The 15233-nt window shown below is 36.9% G+C and overlaps 1 protein-coding gene across 9 annotated transcripts in view; it reads right to left on the bottom strand.

Moving 5' to 3' along the window:
- Window positions 1-15233, bottom strand: part of agrn (agrin) — a 282960-nt gene that overhangs the window by 265891 nt on the left and 1836 nt on the right. The gene's annotated exons all lie outside the window — the stretch shown is intronic.

The raw sequence follows: 15233 nt of genomic DNA, 5'->3' as shown, positions 1-15233 counted from the left end.
TGTCTATAGTACAAAACAAGAGATCTTCAAAAGGTCACTCTTTATGAAACAGGTGCTGAAGAATGTAAGCTGGCACACTGCGGCATAATTTCCAAACTTCTGAGAGCTAGGTTCTGGGAACCAATTTGACTTTTTTTACGTTTTGTCTGCCAGTTCCTCACACCCCTCCCCCATGAGGTCAGCCTGTAGTCCCTCAGACTGGTCATCCATCTCACATTGAAACCATGAACCCAGCACATTCCTTCTGCCACCCCGAGAACAAAAACTCGAAAAGGAAATGAGGGACAGAGGGAAAACGGGAAAAAACATAAACCACAGCAATTCATGAGGTGCTAAAATTCCTCAGAAGTCTAAGTATGAATACAAAGTCATAACTAGTGATGCACCGACATTAAAAATTCTGACCGATAAATAGTTGACATTGGAAGTGTACAGTATTGTGATTACACAAATTAAAATTAAAATCTGTAATTTTAAATGCTACAGTTGAATTTTGACTTGACTACATTATAAGGTAAAGCAGTGTTTTTCAACCTGTGGGCCGCGGCACCCTAGTGGGTCGCGATGGTATTGCAGGTGGGCCACCAATTACTATTAAAAGACATAATAATATTGTTCATATATGAAAAAATGTCTGAGTCATAGCATAATAACATCATTTCATATAATTAAATAACAAAAAATAAATATTAAACTGTAACTATGCTTCCACTATTCGAGCTCGCTGATTGGTTTAAGAATAAACCGGCAATTTATCTTAGATATTTTTGCTGCATATGCTACAGAACAACAGCAGTTGTGCCAAGCGGTGCCAGCCCGAGTTATTTTCTGTTCATTACCAATTCATTCAATTAAGACAGTTAACAATCTAGCTTCTGAGTACTAAGTTATTAACCCAACAATAGCGGGGTCATTTAATTTTGTTGCAGTGGGCCGCGCAAACATATGTGTTTCATTGTGTGGGCCACGAGTTGAAAAAGGTTGGGAACCACTGATGTAAAGTATATAAATCAACCTTCTACACTGTGAGTAAATCACTCGCATATGCAACTAGATCTTCATACTGGTGATTAATTATGTCTAATATTAGCCAATGGCTAATAAATTCTCAGATTTTACTGTGTGAGTTGGAGGCTAAATATTAGTTTATTTGCACTCGCGGACACGCTCTGACTGAGTGTTTCAGAATTTCACTCTCTGTCAAGCGATATGTACTATTTTTCAGTTCATCTAAATGGATGGGCAGCATACCTGTATTTGACGTACCGTAAACTCTAGTGTGAAGGCACACGAGTGAAGGCCATTGTGTTCTCTCACACATGCAGAGAGAGAGAAGGAGAATCGACATGCTATATGTTAAAGATATTCTTGGTTGTAGTTTCCTATCAAAATAACAGTTCCTTTCGATTTTTTCAGCTTTTAAGAACTGTTGGGTTTTCCGGTAGTGGGCAGGACTAATGTGCAAACGGCAATCTCATTGGCTGGCGCTCACCTATTATTGTCCCTGTTTTGATTTCAGCAAATCAGTTTGAGCAAATGCACACAACCTTATTAATATTTATGAATCCAGTAGCTTGTTAATCCTTAGTACGTTTTATATTGTTCTTATTAGTAGAATTTGTATCATTATCATCAGCACCTAGAAAGGACCTCTACAGCCCTGAAAAACAGCGGAGACCAGGACAACTAGAGCCCCAGATACAGATCCCCTGTAAAGACCTTGTCTCAGATGATCATCAGGACAAGACCACAAGAAACAGATGATTCTTCTGCACAATCTGACTTAGCTGCAGCCTGGAATTGAACTACTGGTTTTGTCTGGTCAGAGGAGAACTGGACCCTGACTGAGCCTGGTTTCGCCCAAGGTTTTTTATCTATTGTGTCACTGATAGAGTTGACTTGATTGCAAATGATTGCACAGATACTATTTAAACTGAACTGAGATGATGACATCACTGAATTCAATGATGAACTGCCTTAACTGTCATTTTGCATTATTGACTTGACTATTATCTTAGCAGTATTTCTGTATTCCATATGTGGTTTTCTAGTTTTAATTCTAAATGCTAAAGTTCTATCATTAAATAATACTTGATTAACATATCATAATACTTGACTGACTGATGTTAAGAGTGTACTTTCAGATATAAAAAAAAAACTGTGCCATTTTACACACACACACACACACACACATATATATCATCAGTCTGGTGAGTAAACTAAGAAATTTACTAGCCAATGGCAATTCGATTGCCAAGGTGTCCGTAGAGGGTTGTAAATGGATATTCATTTAGCAAAAGATCACATATAAAAGTGTTACTAAATTATCCGTTTTTTGAAGATTACCTTTAAGCAAAAGTAATCTAAATGCAACCTAAATTTAATAATACAGTATCACCTAATGTTTCATAAATATAAAAATAATAGAAATATAACATGAAGCATCATACCTTGAATCATGAATGGATGAACGAACAAACGAAATTAAATGAAATGTAATTTATTTACTTTTTTAAATAAATAAACTAATAATATTTAATAAAATAATACAAATAAAATTAAATAAAATAAAAAATTAGGCAAAGATAGTAAAATTGATCTGTCAACTGAATGAATGAAAAATGTAGTCAGTCCAGGATACTTCGGGAAATAAGCATTAAAGAATGGAAGCATGCGCTCACCTGTCCTGGATCTGACCTGCACTCCAGCCACAGGTAAAAAACTCTCAGAAAACACTTCAGTGTCCTTAACATGCACGTAGCCACTCAAAAACGCTGATGTAACAGATAGCATTGGTCTGAACTAGTCTCTATCTACCTCACTTAAAGCCCAGAGGAGAAGTAGGAAAATTCCAATGAAATTCCATTTGGACCTCCACTTACCAAACACTTCACAAAATCATACTTAACAGCTAATTTCATAGCTTTGCCTCACATAAACGCACATAAATGATTTCCTATCAGGCATGGCCTCTAAGCTTCATGTAAAATTATAAATATTTGAAAATGCAATATATGAAAGCATCCTGTTTATTCATATGAGTCATATTTTAACATACTCCAAATTGCATATTGTCAAATGCCACTTTTTAACACATTTCACCCCTTGAAGTTAATGAAATGACTCAAACCTTTCAACACACGAGTCAGCAAATGACTCGCTTTCTCTTACTCATCACACTTTTCTCTCCAAGCTCATTCCAGTTGGTTAAATTGTTCTGCACTATTAAATTTGCTGAAAGAATATCAGAATTGATCCTTAAACCCATTATGCTTAAAGCACCCCAGAGAAACTAGAAAAAGTATGAAGATTCATTCTGGAAATAAGAATGAGACAGCCATTTTACACAGTGCCTGTATACTCAAATAACGCTTCAAAGCAATAGACCACCCCCCTCCCCCTAATTTTTTTTATTCATGCCATTTCCATAAAATAACCTGTAGTTTTTGTGTACAAAGAAAACAAAAAGAACAACTTTATTCAACAATTCTTCTTTCAACAATCTGTTGGTCTTGGACTGACATTAGGGTGAGTAATTAATGACAGAATTATCAGAATTTTAAACTACCTCTTTAAGCAGTTAACCACTGGTTTAAGAGCCTCTGCAGCTCGACACCTTCTGGTATGTTTTTAGAAATCTATTTCCTCAGGGTAGGCCACTGACACTTCACTTTCACGTTCCAGATATAGTCAAAACAGATAAGCTGATTTAATCTGATTGAATCTGACATGAAGACACTCATTTCAGGAAAGACAATCAGAGTCATTGTTCTAGGCTGTCAACGTCTGGGCTTAAAATAATAAATAAATGTGCCAGTGTGTGTGCGTGCCAGTTCTGTCTGTGTGCGGTTAGTGTGTACATACAAACACAGAGAGTCTGAGGGCCTCCCTGCTCTCTCTCTCTCTCTCTCTCTCTCTCGGGAAACGACAGAGAGCAAGCGAGAGATAAAGGAATATCCCACCTGTAGAAACCACTTCCTTCCAGCTGGCCAGATGGTGTGTGAGAGAGAGGCAGGGAAAGAAAACACTAGCCGTGGAGAGCAGAGCAGAGCAGAGCAGAGGTCTCTGGCTGCTCTCACCATGACTTCATGACTTCATCCCAGCATGAGCCGAAAAACCACTGCAGAAGAGCTGGCCCCGTTCCAGTTTCTCTGTCCCCTTACCCTTTATCCTCCTTCCCACACTTTATACTATATTCTCAATTCCATGTCAATCTAATCTGGGCTAATATGGCTTGAAAAGAAGAATGCGCTACATGGAACAAGCATTGCTAAGAAATTGCACCTGTTCAATTGGATAATTCTTAGACTAACTGTTCTTAAAAAAGCTGGAAAGTTTAGGCTGCTATCAGGATAACTTGACACAATCAGGATTTTTTTAGGGTCATTTAAATATTAGTTTAATATACATATGAAATGCAATGCTTCGAGACCTCTACACTCTTGTGGAATTGTTTTAATTAGTAACTAACTTATAAGTACTATTTGAGTCACAAAGCAACAGCTAAAGATGCCTTTTTTTAAAGCAGATTAATGTATGTAAATAAATAAATTATATATTTTTATGTTTGTTTGTTTTTTCATATTTATATTTATTCATATTTATATTACCTTAAAACATTTTTGTAAGAGAAACTTTACTGTGAAACAAGCTAAAGCTCTGCAGCCAAAATATTAAAAACTAAAAAATAAATAGATAAATAATAACAAGGGAATAAATAAAAACGAAGCAATAAATAAATATAAACAAGAAAAAAAATCCATTAAAGTACATAAATCCATTACATTTTACTAAAGAAATTGTAACAGAAGGGATAATGAAACATTTAGTCGAACTTAAGTTTTGTATTTGTATCTATGGTTCAGATTATACTGTATTTTTGGTTAATGCATATTTTACTTATTTTTCGGATAAATAAATAAATAAATAAATAGGTGCCTGAAGAATTGAAAAAATACGAACTGGGGACATCAGACAAAGGGGAAAATGCAAGGAATTAAACTGATTAAACATTATGAATACACATGATTTTACTTTTGAATACATCAATATTTTCTACATATCGTTTACTGTAAAACATGGGAAGATGTCGCCACTTCAGATTTCATGTTGTTGAGTAAAACCACGTTTCCAAAGCACCATTTCCTCTGTGTCATTGACAATTCCCAAATCCATGCCATTTATAATTGCTGAGCTCCGAACTATGAACAAGGGTGTTACAAGTACAATAAGTAAATTATTTTCTTCAAAGGTCAAAACTTCTTTACAAGACCTGTCTTACTTGAAGCGTGCAGCATTCCAGCATTTTCAGCTCCATAGTGACAGAGTAGTAATGAGGCCGTTTTCTTCCACATGGTCACTGGTTTACAGAAACTGACAGCTCGGCACAGCAGGCGGCCATTCTCATGGGCATGTGTGTGAGAAAGCGCGAGGGAAAGCCAGAAGGACAATCAGGAAGAAAGAGATGTGGACGTGTACGTCCCTAAAACTATGTGCCAAAGTCTTAAATATCTGCTACCAGTTGTGTGTGTGCTTAACCAAGATGCCCTGTGTCAGATATCTCTGTTTGCCTCTGAAAGCCAGCACTTCCTTGCAACTGTTAGCTAAAACAACAGGATTACTAGGCGAATTAATTTGAGCCAGACAGATATCTTGACTTAAGAGGCCTTCAGCAGAACAAAGATGACCAGATTGCTGGAAAAGGGTTGCACTGCTTAACTACAAAGAGATCTGGAGCCTGGAGATTTTCACATATGCTCATTCAAGGTGCTCATTCAAGGTGCACTTTATTCGTCAATGACGAATATCTGTATAGTCAAGATATCTGTCTGGCTCAAATTAATTCGCCTAGTAATCCTGTTGTTTTAGCATTCGTCAATGACGAATAAAGTGACAAATATTTCAAGAGATTAACATACACAGTTCTTACAAATTTGTATTGTTGGATCGCATATGCTTATAAAAAATGTTGATACATTGATTTCAAGAAAAGTACAATATCATGTAGTGCAATCATAAAGTACTTATAAACAACATAAACCATTAAAGCATGTGAGTTTACATTTTTCACTTCAAAGATTTCTACAAATAAATTTACCATTCAAAAGTTTGGACTTGGTAAGATTTTTTATGTTTTTGAAAAGCATCTTGTGCTTCTATCTGAATAGAAGCATTAATTTATATAAATATTAATTAATTAATTAATTTAAAAAAACTATTACTAACCCCAAACTTCTGAACGGCAGTGTATGATGAATTTAAACACTATCATAATAAACACTATTCAAATATTAATAGGCATTAAAAAGAATTTGTAAAAAAATAAAAATTCTAAGAAATAACACTCAAAAAGACTATGCTAGATTATATTTTCTTTTCTTCATTATGATATCACAACTGCTGCATCACCTGATCCTATTTTTATTTAAAAACATACACAACATAGCAGACATATGAATGTTATTCTATGCATGAATTAAATCTATTTGTAAAAAGAAATCAAATGATCCAGACATTGACCCACAGAAAAACCAAAATGTTTGGAGGAGATCTTAGATTACAGGATGGGTACACAGACCTATTCCCTCTCAAACTCCATGTTGGGTTTAATAAGTACATGTTTGAGTAGAGAATTAGGTCGGGTCTGCTGCACCTCAGCAGCAGGTCTCGGGTCTGCACCTGGTGGTTATTACACTGGCAGCTTTACAGGCCAGATTCCAGTGTAATTACAGGTATGCTCAACAGGGCTCTGTAATACAGAGGACTGTGGGAAAGCTAGTGGCACATCTACCTCACTTTCCAAGAGCTACCGTTTCACATGCATTAAGCATTTATCTTTAATGGTCAAACATATCGAAGTCATTCAGATGTGGACAGCCCTAATGTCGGCCAGATGATGAGAGGAACCCATTATGAGAACCAAATGAGCTGAAAATAGAACAAGATGCTACCAGCAGGAAACAATCTAGGCGAGAATGACGAAAAGGAGGTAAAAGCAAACAGGAAAGGATTGTATCCCAACATTCCCATGGATGTGACCATGCAATAACAAACAAAAAAATATTAACATCCTGTGATAGGCAAGTCTGGGATAACTTGAATCCAGCTAACACGAAACAAAGAAAAAAATCAGAAAGGCTAAATTGTTATTAGAACCGTAGGGGGGGGGGGGGGGGGGCATGTGGGAGGATCAGCTATGGATTTAAGAAGCACAGGTTCCTCCGTGACCTTTCAAGTACACTTAGAAGGACAGAAAACCAGCAATGCAGCTCCAGTTTAATGATTGACCAATGCCAGCTCAGTGCAGGACAGTTTCATGCTGATGCTGGCCCATATGAATGAATTCTTCCTTTTCAAGGAAGGCACACATTGCACACACTCCATTAGCATGTGTTATTTGGGCTTTTGTGTGCTCTTTGTGCTTTACACCTTACAACTACTGACATTCCAGTAGGGGCAAACGAAACGGTATCGAAACCCCTCCGTCACGGGTTACTTCACTCAACAAACAAACTGTAAAAGTGGATTGTATAGCCCTGAGTGAACTCTTGACCACCATTTAGCTTGACAGGTGGTTGTCCTGTGTGCTATAGATTGGTAGAACATCTTGAATCAGCAACCAACCAGCTACCATCTTAAAAGAGTCAAGCTAGATTTGGGAACTTGGTGGTCCAAGACAATCTAGAAAGCAGTTTTGACCAGTTTACAACAGACATCTGGTCAAATCTGGTTCAAAATTGTTTATAGCTAATCTAAGATTGCTATATCCCATTTGAACACCAGCTATGACCAACGAGAAACCAGTGAATAGTGGATATTCCATCAAAGATGTCCTCGAAACAATTAAAACTAAGCAATTTGCTTGGTTTCTTTTAGGTGTTTTTTTATTTGTTTAATTGAAAAAGCATTGAGTTTGAGAAATGACCAGGGTGTTGCAAAACAATACTTGCATTTCTATTACAATTTTGGAAGTTATAGTTAATTTAAGAATGATCATGTGACTTTTACGTACACCACGTGACCTATAAATGTGAAGAAAAAAAATCCATTGCTGTTTTGTGAAATATTCCTTTTTTGAACCACCTCATGTGAGCGTAAAAAATGTTTGCGATATATGGGAGTTCTACATGATATTGACGTGTTTCCATTGGGCTTATTTTCAATTCACAGTTTCAGTTTGTGCAATTTGAAGGGTCATGGAAACACAATTCATATTTTATTTTCAAAAATCTTAATTTGCCTATCAACACACTATACAAAATAATTGCAGAGAGACAATATCTGGTTCAAGAAACTGTCTCATACATTACAGCCCTGTTTTCATCTACCTATTAGAAGGCTTTTTTTCTACCCAAAGTTTGACACCATGACCATTCAATTAGCAATGCGTTTTTCACACCGTCAGCGAAGAACTCATTTTCACTGGACCCTGACATTAAAGTCGAGCTTAAATGGGAATCATAGTCTGTAGCAGGTTCCAGTGTCTAATGAAAAAGGAATTTAAGTTTTCCTCAACCTCAGCACTTGCAAGCGCCTTTTAAAAAATGAGCTCTCAAATTTAATTTAACCAGTGTTAATGCCTGAAATAAGAAGGTGATGAAACTTTCTTTAGTCTCTTGTGATCTTACGGTCATTTAGAATGATCAATGCAAACAAGCTTAACAACAACAAAGCGCAAGTTAAAACATTGTCCAGTGACTAAACGTGTCTCTCTGGTGCCAGATTAATCTCTGGCTGTAACAGTGAATGGTGGTGGATTAGCCACATTAACCGCAGCAGCTGTCTATTGCCTCACATTTAGACCCCTCTCAAACCTTGCCACAGATCTCAAGGAATCCACAAGTGTAGTCTCCCCATCCATTCTACCCATTGTGTCTGGAATTTCAAGGGGTTTTCCCGTCTATTGCCCATCTAACTCCTGAGAACATAGTGACCAACCGAGTTTTTTTTCCTCCTCACAGAAAGCACACATCTTTTTTCTAAAAAATTGGATCTAACTGGACAGAAGTAGCAGGTACAGACTCTTTGCATTTTGTTTAGTGATGGATGAGTGGAGTCCAAACTGCTGTTACCGGTATTTCAGTTTTAATTAACTTTTATTTTTTACCCACAACCAAGGTCTTAGGTTAAAAAAGACTCAAAATAAAATATTTTTAAAATAAAGAAAGAATTTTAAATTGAGGCCCCAACGTAGTAAAACATCCACAAAATTACAAAAAAGGACCAAATTCAAACTGTTTTTTTAATTATTTATTCAAAAAAGAAAAAAGAAAATCCAATATACATAATTACTTAAAATTTAAGTAAATACTACTTTTTTTTGTATTTTTTTTATAAAAACATCTTGCATCCCTGTAGAGATAACATGGCAAAAATAATACTTAACGGTCAATAAAAATGCAGTTGCCTCACATATTTCCTTAAATCTAACGGATCTAACATTGAATTCCTCACATTTTCGGACTCTGTGTAATGAAATCAGTCTGACTTTGAGACTCTTGACATGTGTTGCTAAAACAATGATGTCTGCTGAAGAGATTAAACCAGACTCGGACTCAAACTGCCAAGAAAAAACTCTTGTCCTTTCTACAGGAAGAAGGAGAATATAAAGTAAAAAGAGGTGAGCAGAGGGCTGCAAAATACTCTTATCCCTTTGTTTCACAGCTTTCTCATTCCCAAAGCTTAATTAGCATTCCGAGCAAGTGTGGAGGTTTCAGGGTTTAATTAAAATCTTAAAATGTAATAACTTGGGAAAATCTAACAGGTATAATTCTCAGCCTTTGGCCCTTCCTCCTTACTTGAGTTATCTTTTCGCTGTCAGTTTCTCTAGCCTCTCAGTCAATCCGTTTTCTAATCATATTCCACAGAGAAAGTCCCAGTGATACAACATGCTAGAAATCATCCTACCAAAAAACACCTTCCCATGACTACCCAGACAAAGAAGTGCTTGTGCACAGACAGATGAATAAAGTGATAAGCCTATACAAGGACTCAATGGAGACCAAAGTTCTCTTTGCATTTAAGACTAAATTACAGACAGATTTAATTACAGATTAAATAACCTCAGAGAAAAAATTAGATACTAATTCTGGCATCTACAATTTACACATGCAACTAGAATCACCCTATTACAAACAGCCATCCAGTGACGCATCACAGTTATTTCCTATAGATCATTCCGGCCCCTGGATACTTGTGTTATGGTGCCGACAGGCTTTCAGCTCCATTCACCGATGGCTGGTCTCCCAAATCTCATAAAACACATTTGGAAATCCCTGGGCTAAAGTCTGACTCAGGGAGATCAGCCTGAAATAACACAGGGGTGATTTTTTTAATAAAGCCCCTTTCTGAGAGGGCCCTTCTCCAATGATTCTCATCCTAAGACCATTAACAAGGGGTGAAGGAAGTCCTTCAGCTCAATTATGCTCGTTCTATTAATCATTACGTCCTCAGGGCTGAGTGCAGGCGGGCTGACCTACGTGCAATGGAGAATCAGAGACACGCCAGTCCTCCTCCTTACACAAACAGCCAGAATAAAAGGGAAGTGCGCCTGAAGACCTGCTACTCTCATTCCCAAATCGCCACACACACACACTCAGCCCAGAGAGTTTGACTGGAAGACCTGCACTCATTATCACGATAGACCACTAGCACTGGACTCTCTGTCCTCAGGCTAAAGCTCAACTTGAACCCTTGAACCATGTTGCCCTCGTGACAGAGGGACAGATCGGAGGAGAAGTTACCAAAAAATAAAAGAAAATTAACAATGTTGCAGTTCATTAGATATATTTAAAAACAAATTCTTACAACAAAAAATTACTACAAAAATCTTATCCTCTTTCTAAAATCAAGCCGATCTCAGATGCCTGTCTTTGTGATGTCACACATACAGGCCCCTCCCATGACTGTTTGATTGACAGTAGCATTTCAGCACAGACTGGACTGGCATCTCACCTTAGACCTGCCCTGAGTGAACTGTCTTCAGTCCACCATTGTTTCACCACCGGACCAGATGTAGACAAGAATGTCTCCTAGGAGACTGAGGTGTTCTGTTGTTGGATGAAATAATGAACATAGCAGTCGTCAGTTACTCCCATCATTTGAGCCGCTGAAGATGCAGTGGATTACATTTGATTTTGAAGGGAATGCACCACCGATCTTCTTAAATCATTTGTAATCAAGTTACAGAAAAAGTGCATATAAGGTTTTTTAATGAATCTTTGCAAATCGTCTTTCCTAATAATGTGCTAAATAGCAAGTTTCACGATAAATGCGGCTAAAGTAAAGGGGGCGGGAATTTCGATTGGATTGAAAGGGATGGTGTAGACCTGGAATAATCTGATCAACAGACAAAGAAATGAAGCATATAAACTTCTTAGAATCTAAAACTGTTTTGGATTCATTCCAATTTAAAAAAAAGTGCACGTAACCATATATATTGAAGCAAAATGAGGAGGGATTTGTTTGAACACCAGTGATGATCTGAAATAAACGCACTTAATAAAAATTACAGCAGGGAAGAGATTCTAACATCCATTTATTAATATTAACCTATTCACAAATCAATCATTCTTTTGAACCAATTTAATGATTTGGTCTCTAAAGGGTGGATTTGTTTTTGGTTTTGAGATCATTATTAGAGATTATCATTGAAAATGTATAAAAGTATGAATTTTAATATTCAAAAATTATTGTGTCAATAATTTGGGGGACAGCAAGAACGATAACAATGATTTTTGTAATAATATCAGTAATTAACTCAACATATGAAGCCACAGTGTTTCATTTAATGACTTTTGGAAACACTTTTGACTAACACCTCAAAAGAATTTTAGAACAGGTTCGCTGCAATGAACAGATTCACCAAAAGGAATCTGACTTCTCATTGCAACTATAAATCAAGCTTCTTCATGCTTTCATTCTCTTTGAAAGTTTCATCACTTCTTCCTCAAGTTCAAAAGCTGCTGCAATGCTTAACACATGAAGCCATAACATATTTTTCTATCCAACTTGCTTTCCAGCTGTTCTTTTTCATAGTTAGTCTTAATTCACTCTATTCAGAGATCAGAAATGCAAGGATCACAACGGTTTGAAACAGGACCACTTTGATTTAAACGATTATCCTCCAGTACGAGGCAAGATTCCACTATTGTGTAGTTTGGCATTTAATGAATTAGCATCCACATACACATACAAAGTCAGAGAAACACTGAAAAGCAGCATGTTCTCACATGCCAACTTCACAGAAAGGAGAACACTTGATTTGTTGATTTAACAAACAATGCCAAAATCTCTGCTAGCAGGTTTCCAGATTCCAACTGTGGAATAAGACAGGATTTCAAAGATTAGTTCACTCAATAAAACCATTTATATAAACTCTGTTAGGCTTTCTATTTATTTCCATTAAAAAAGTCCTGCTCTATTTCATTCAATGAAAGAGCCCATCAAGCTCCAAAAGGACCAAAAAGCATCATAAAACAATCATAAGTTGAAAGTCAATATGACTTGTTTGCTGTATCCCAAGATATTTTGTATGATGAAACAGACTGAAATTTAAGTCGGTATTCATTAGAAGTCTTGTTTTACAGCTTTGGACACCATTCCCTTTCATTGTATGAAAAACAGCAGCTCAGACATTCTTCTAAACATCTCATTTCAAGTTCCACAGATGCATTTGGTGTATTTTTGCCAGATGAACGCATTAACCCAAGTACCTTTTCACGTAACAACCCAAGTGGTCTGTTTCAGCAAAGAGCAAAGAGGGTGGGAGTGAGAACGTGATGCCTCTAGGCCTCTCCTATAAGCATTCCAGTCTACACTTGTATCAAGAATTTCTCATTGCGTTCTCTTTTTATCACATTTCACCCTTCAATCTTGTCATTATAAACAGCGTTTTTTCCACCCTTAAGAAAACTTTGGCTTTGACGGCTGTATTCTAAACTTCAGCTAAGAATCTCTTCTTTTCTCAGTGCTATCTAACCTGTCAGAGGTGAGGAGAGAGGAGAAGATACACTCAACAGGCTGGCAGGTACGATCTTGTTCTTTCCACCTCACACACTCTCTCTTTTTTGCTGTAGGTCTAATACTAAACAGTGACAAAGGAAAGATAAAAAATAAACTTCACTAAAAAGTAATGCTTTATTAAATAATTGATAGATAACATGAAATTCCCAAATCAGTTTAGCCAACTCAAAACGAACACCATTAGGCACCATTCATAAGTCACTCAGCCTTCAGGGCAGTACTTTTTAATTCAAGGCCTGGTTTATTGTATACATGTCTAACCATGTCAAAAGCAAGGACAGAACCACTGTTTCTGAATGTTTTGAAGTACAGGTCTCTGTTTATAGTCTCATAATAAGAATTCGCAAGCTGCGTGTTTAACAAAACCATTGGCCATTCTGAGCACAGCTGTTTGCTATTTGTAGCTTGTACTTGAGCATCTTGTGTGCAAAACAAGATCCAATCCTATTACAATATAAAAAGAATCACATTTGTTAAATAAAGCACATGGCCTCTCATTAGCCAGAGCAGCGTTTATTTTCAGTGGCCTTACACTTAGCCCTTCAAGTGCGAATGCAAAATACGGTACTTGCTAAATTGCCCCCTCATCAAACCTTTTAGATTTTAGCAGCCTCAAAAAAGACAGTCTCTCCTCAGCAGTGGCTTGTGCCAAAAAGCACAGCACTAAAAAGTAGAGAACAAAAGAAAAAAGAAGGAGAAAAGGGACGTTTTGTGCCCTGAAGGAAAATTGTTCTGATTTGTGCTTGATTCTATTGAGCACTAGAAACCAATGAGGGCTCGTGAGTCACTTGCCATGTAGTCGCAGTCTCATGGTGGACACAAATATGGCTGGCATATACCAATGTCTAATCAGTCTGGTTTACTTAAAGGTATAGCTCACCCAAAAATACGAATTCTTTCAGAAACAGAAGCTCAACCGTAGCTTCACGCAAGAGCATCACTGATTCTCACGCATCAAGCAAACAAGCTTGCGCTTCCGTTGACCATATTTAATATGCATTATGTGAGAGGTCAATATCCATATGAATAAAAGCCTAAATTAAATCTGTTGTCTGTGTCTATGAGCTTTTTGAAGCCTCAAAGTGTTGGTGTAATGAAATTTCAATGGAGGGACAGAATTGTGCTTTAACACTAACCAAGAAGTAAACTGTATCTTATCAAATATCTTGTTTTATGTTTTCTTATGGGTGCAAAATAATCAACACCTGCTACTTTTATTCAGATCACAGCATCTAAATACACTATAGTGTTGTTATCTGAATAAATGTTAACCACTTCAGATGTTCACCCCTAAATGATATATAAAACACCACAAACCATGGTTTCAAACTTTTAAAAGGCAATCAAGCTATCTCTTCATATTAAAGTGGTTGATTCTCACGCAGAAGAAGCTGAAAACTGGACCAGACTTGATGTCAATATTCAAAAGTATAGACAATACAACCTGCCATACAGAGAGGATCTAGAGTGCAGATTTACAGAATCCATTAGACCTATAAGAGTGATGTTAGCTTCAAATGCTCTGTATTCCAGACTAATGTGTATTTTCTCTGTTTGTGTGGCCGCCAGCATAACTAAAAGCACTGCTGATTTACAAAATGGAAAAAGGAACTCACCATTTATAGAAGGACGACCACTATTTCACATTTACATTAATAAACCAAAAGCACTCTGAAAAGACACAGAAGTTTGGACATCAGTCTGGCCTTATTGATTCAATTGTTCTTTCCCACAGAGACAAACTTTGCTCTGATGGTCTGGCTTTGAGAAGGTTGAAATAAGCAGTGACTGCCATCATTATACAGATATATTATACAGATATAGCTTGAAGCTATGCGGTTATGTTTTAGTATCTTCACTCTAACTCTATAAATGATTTCCCTCAAGGAAAGGTAGAGGTTTGGACTTTCACTCAGGTTAGTCAAAGGCCCTGGAGGTGCTCAGTTAGCGAACAGACACACCCTCCTTCGAGAACACTGACTGTCAATGGCTGATTACTAGTGACGGTACACATGATACGCTTAAAAAAGTTGAGAGAAGAACAAAAAAATGTAAAAAGTTTCATTTGGAATGCTATGATTGCTGTATTAATATAATGTAAATGGTTTATGTAATGTCACAAAATGCGAGCTGCTTCATTAGGTACAATAAAGATGCAGTTGGAGCAGAAAACACCACCTGCTTTTGCAATCAGGACCGCCGTCACCACC

This window comes from Carassius carassius, chromosome 37 (genome assembly GCF_963082965.1).
Source record: "Carassius carassius chromosome 37, fCarCar2.1, whole genome shotgun sequence".
Taxonomy (NCBI): Eukaryota; Metazoa; Chordata; class Actinopteri; order Cypriniformes; family Cyprinidae; genus Carassius; species Carassius carassius.
This window is presented reverse-complemented; position numbering and strand designations above follow the sequence as displayed.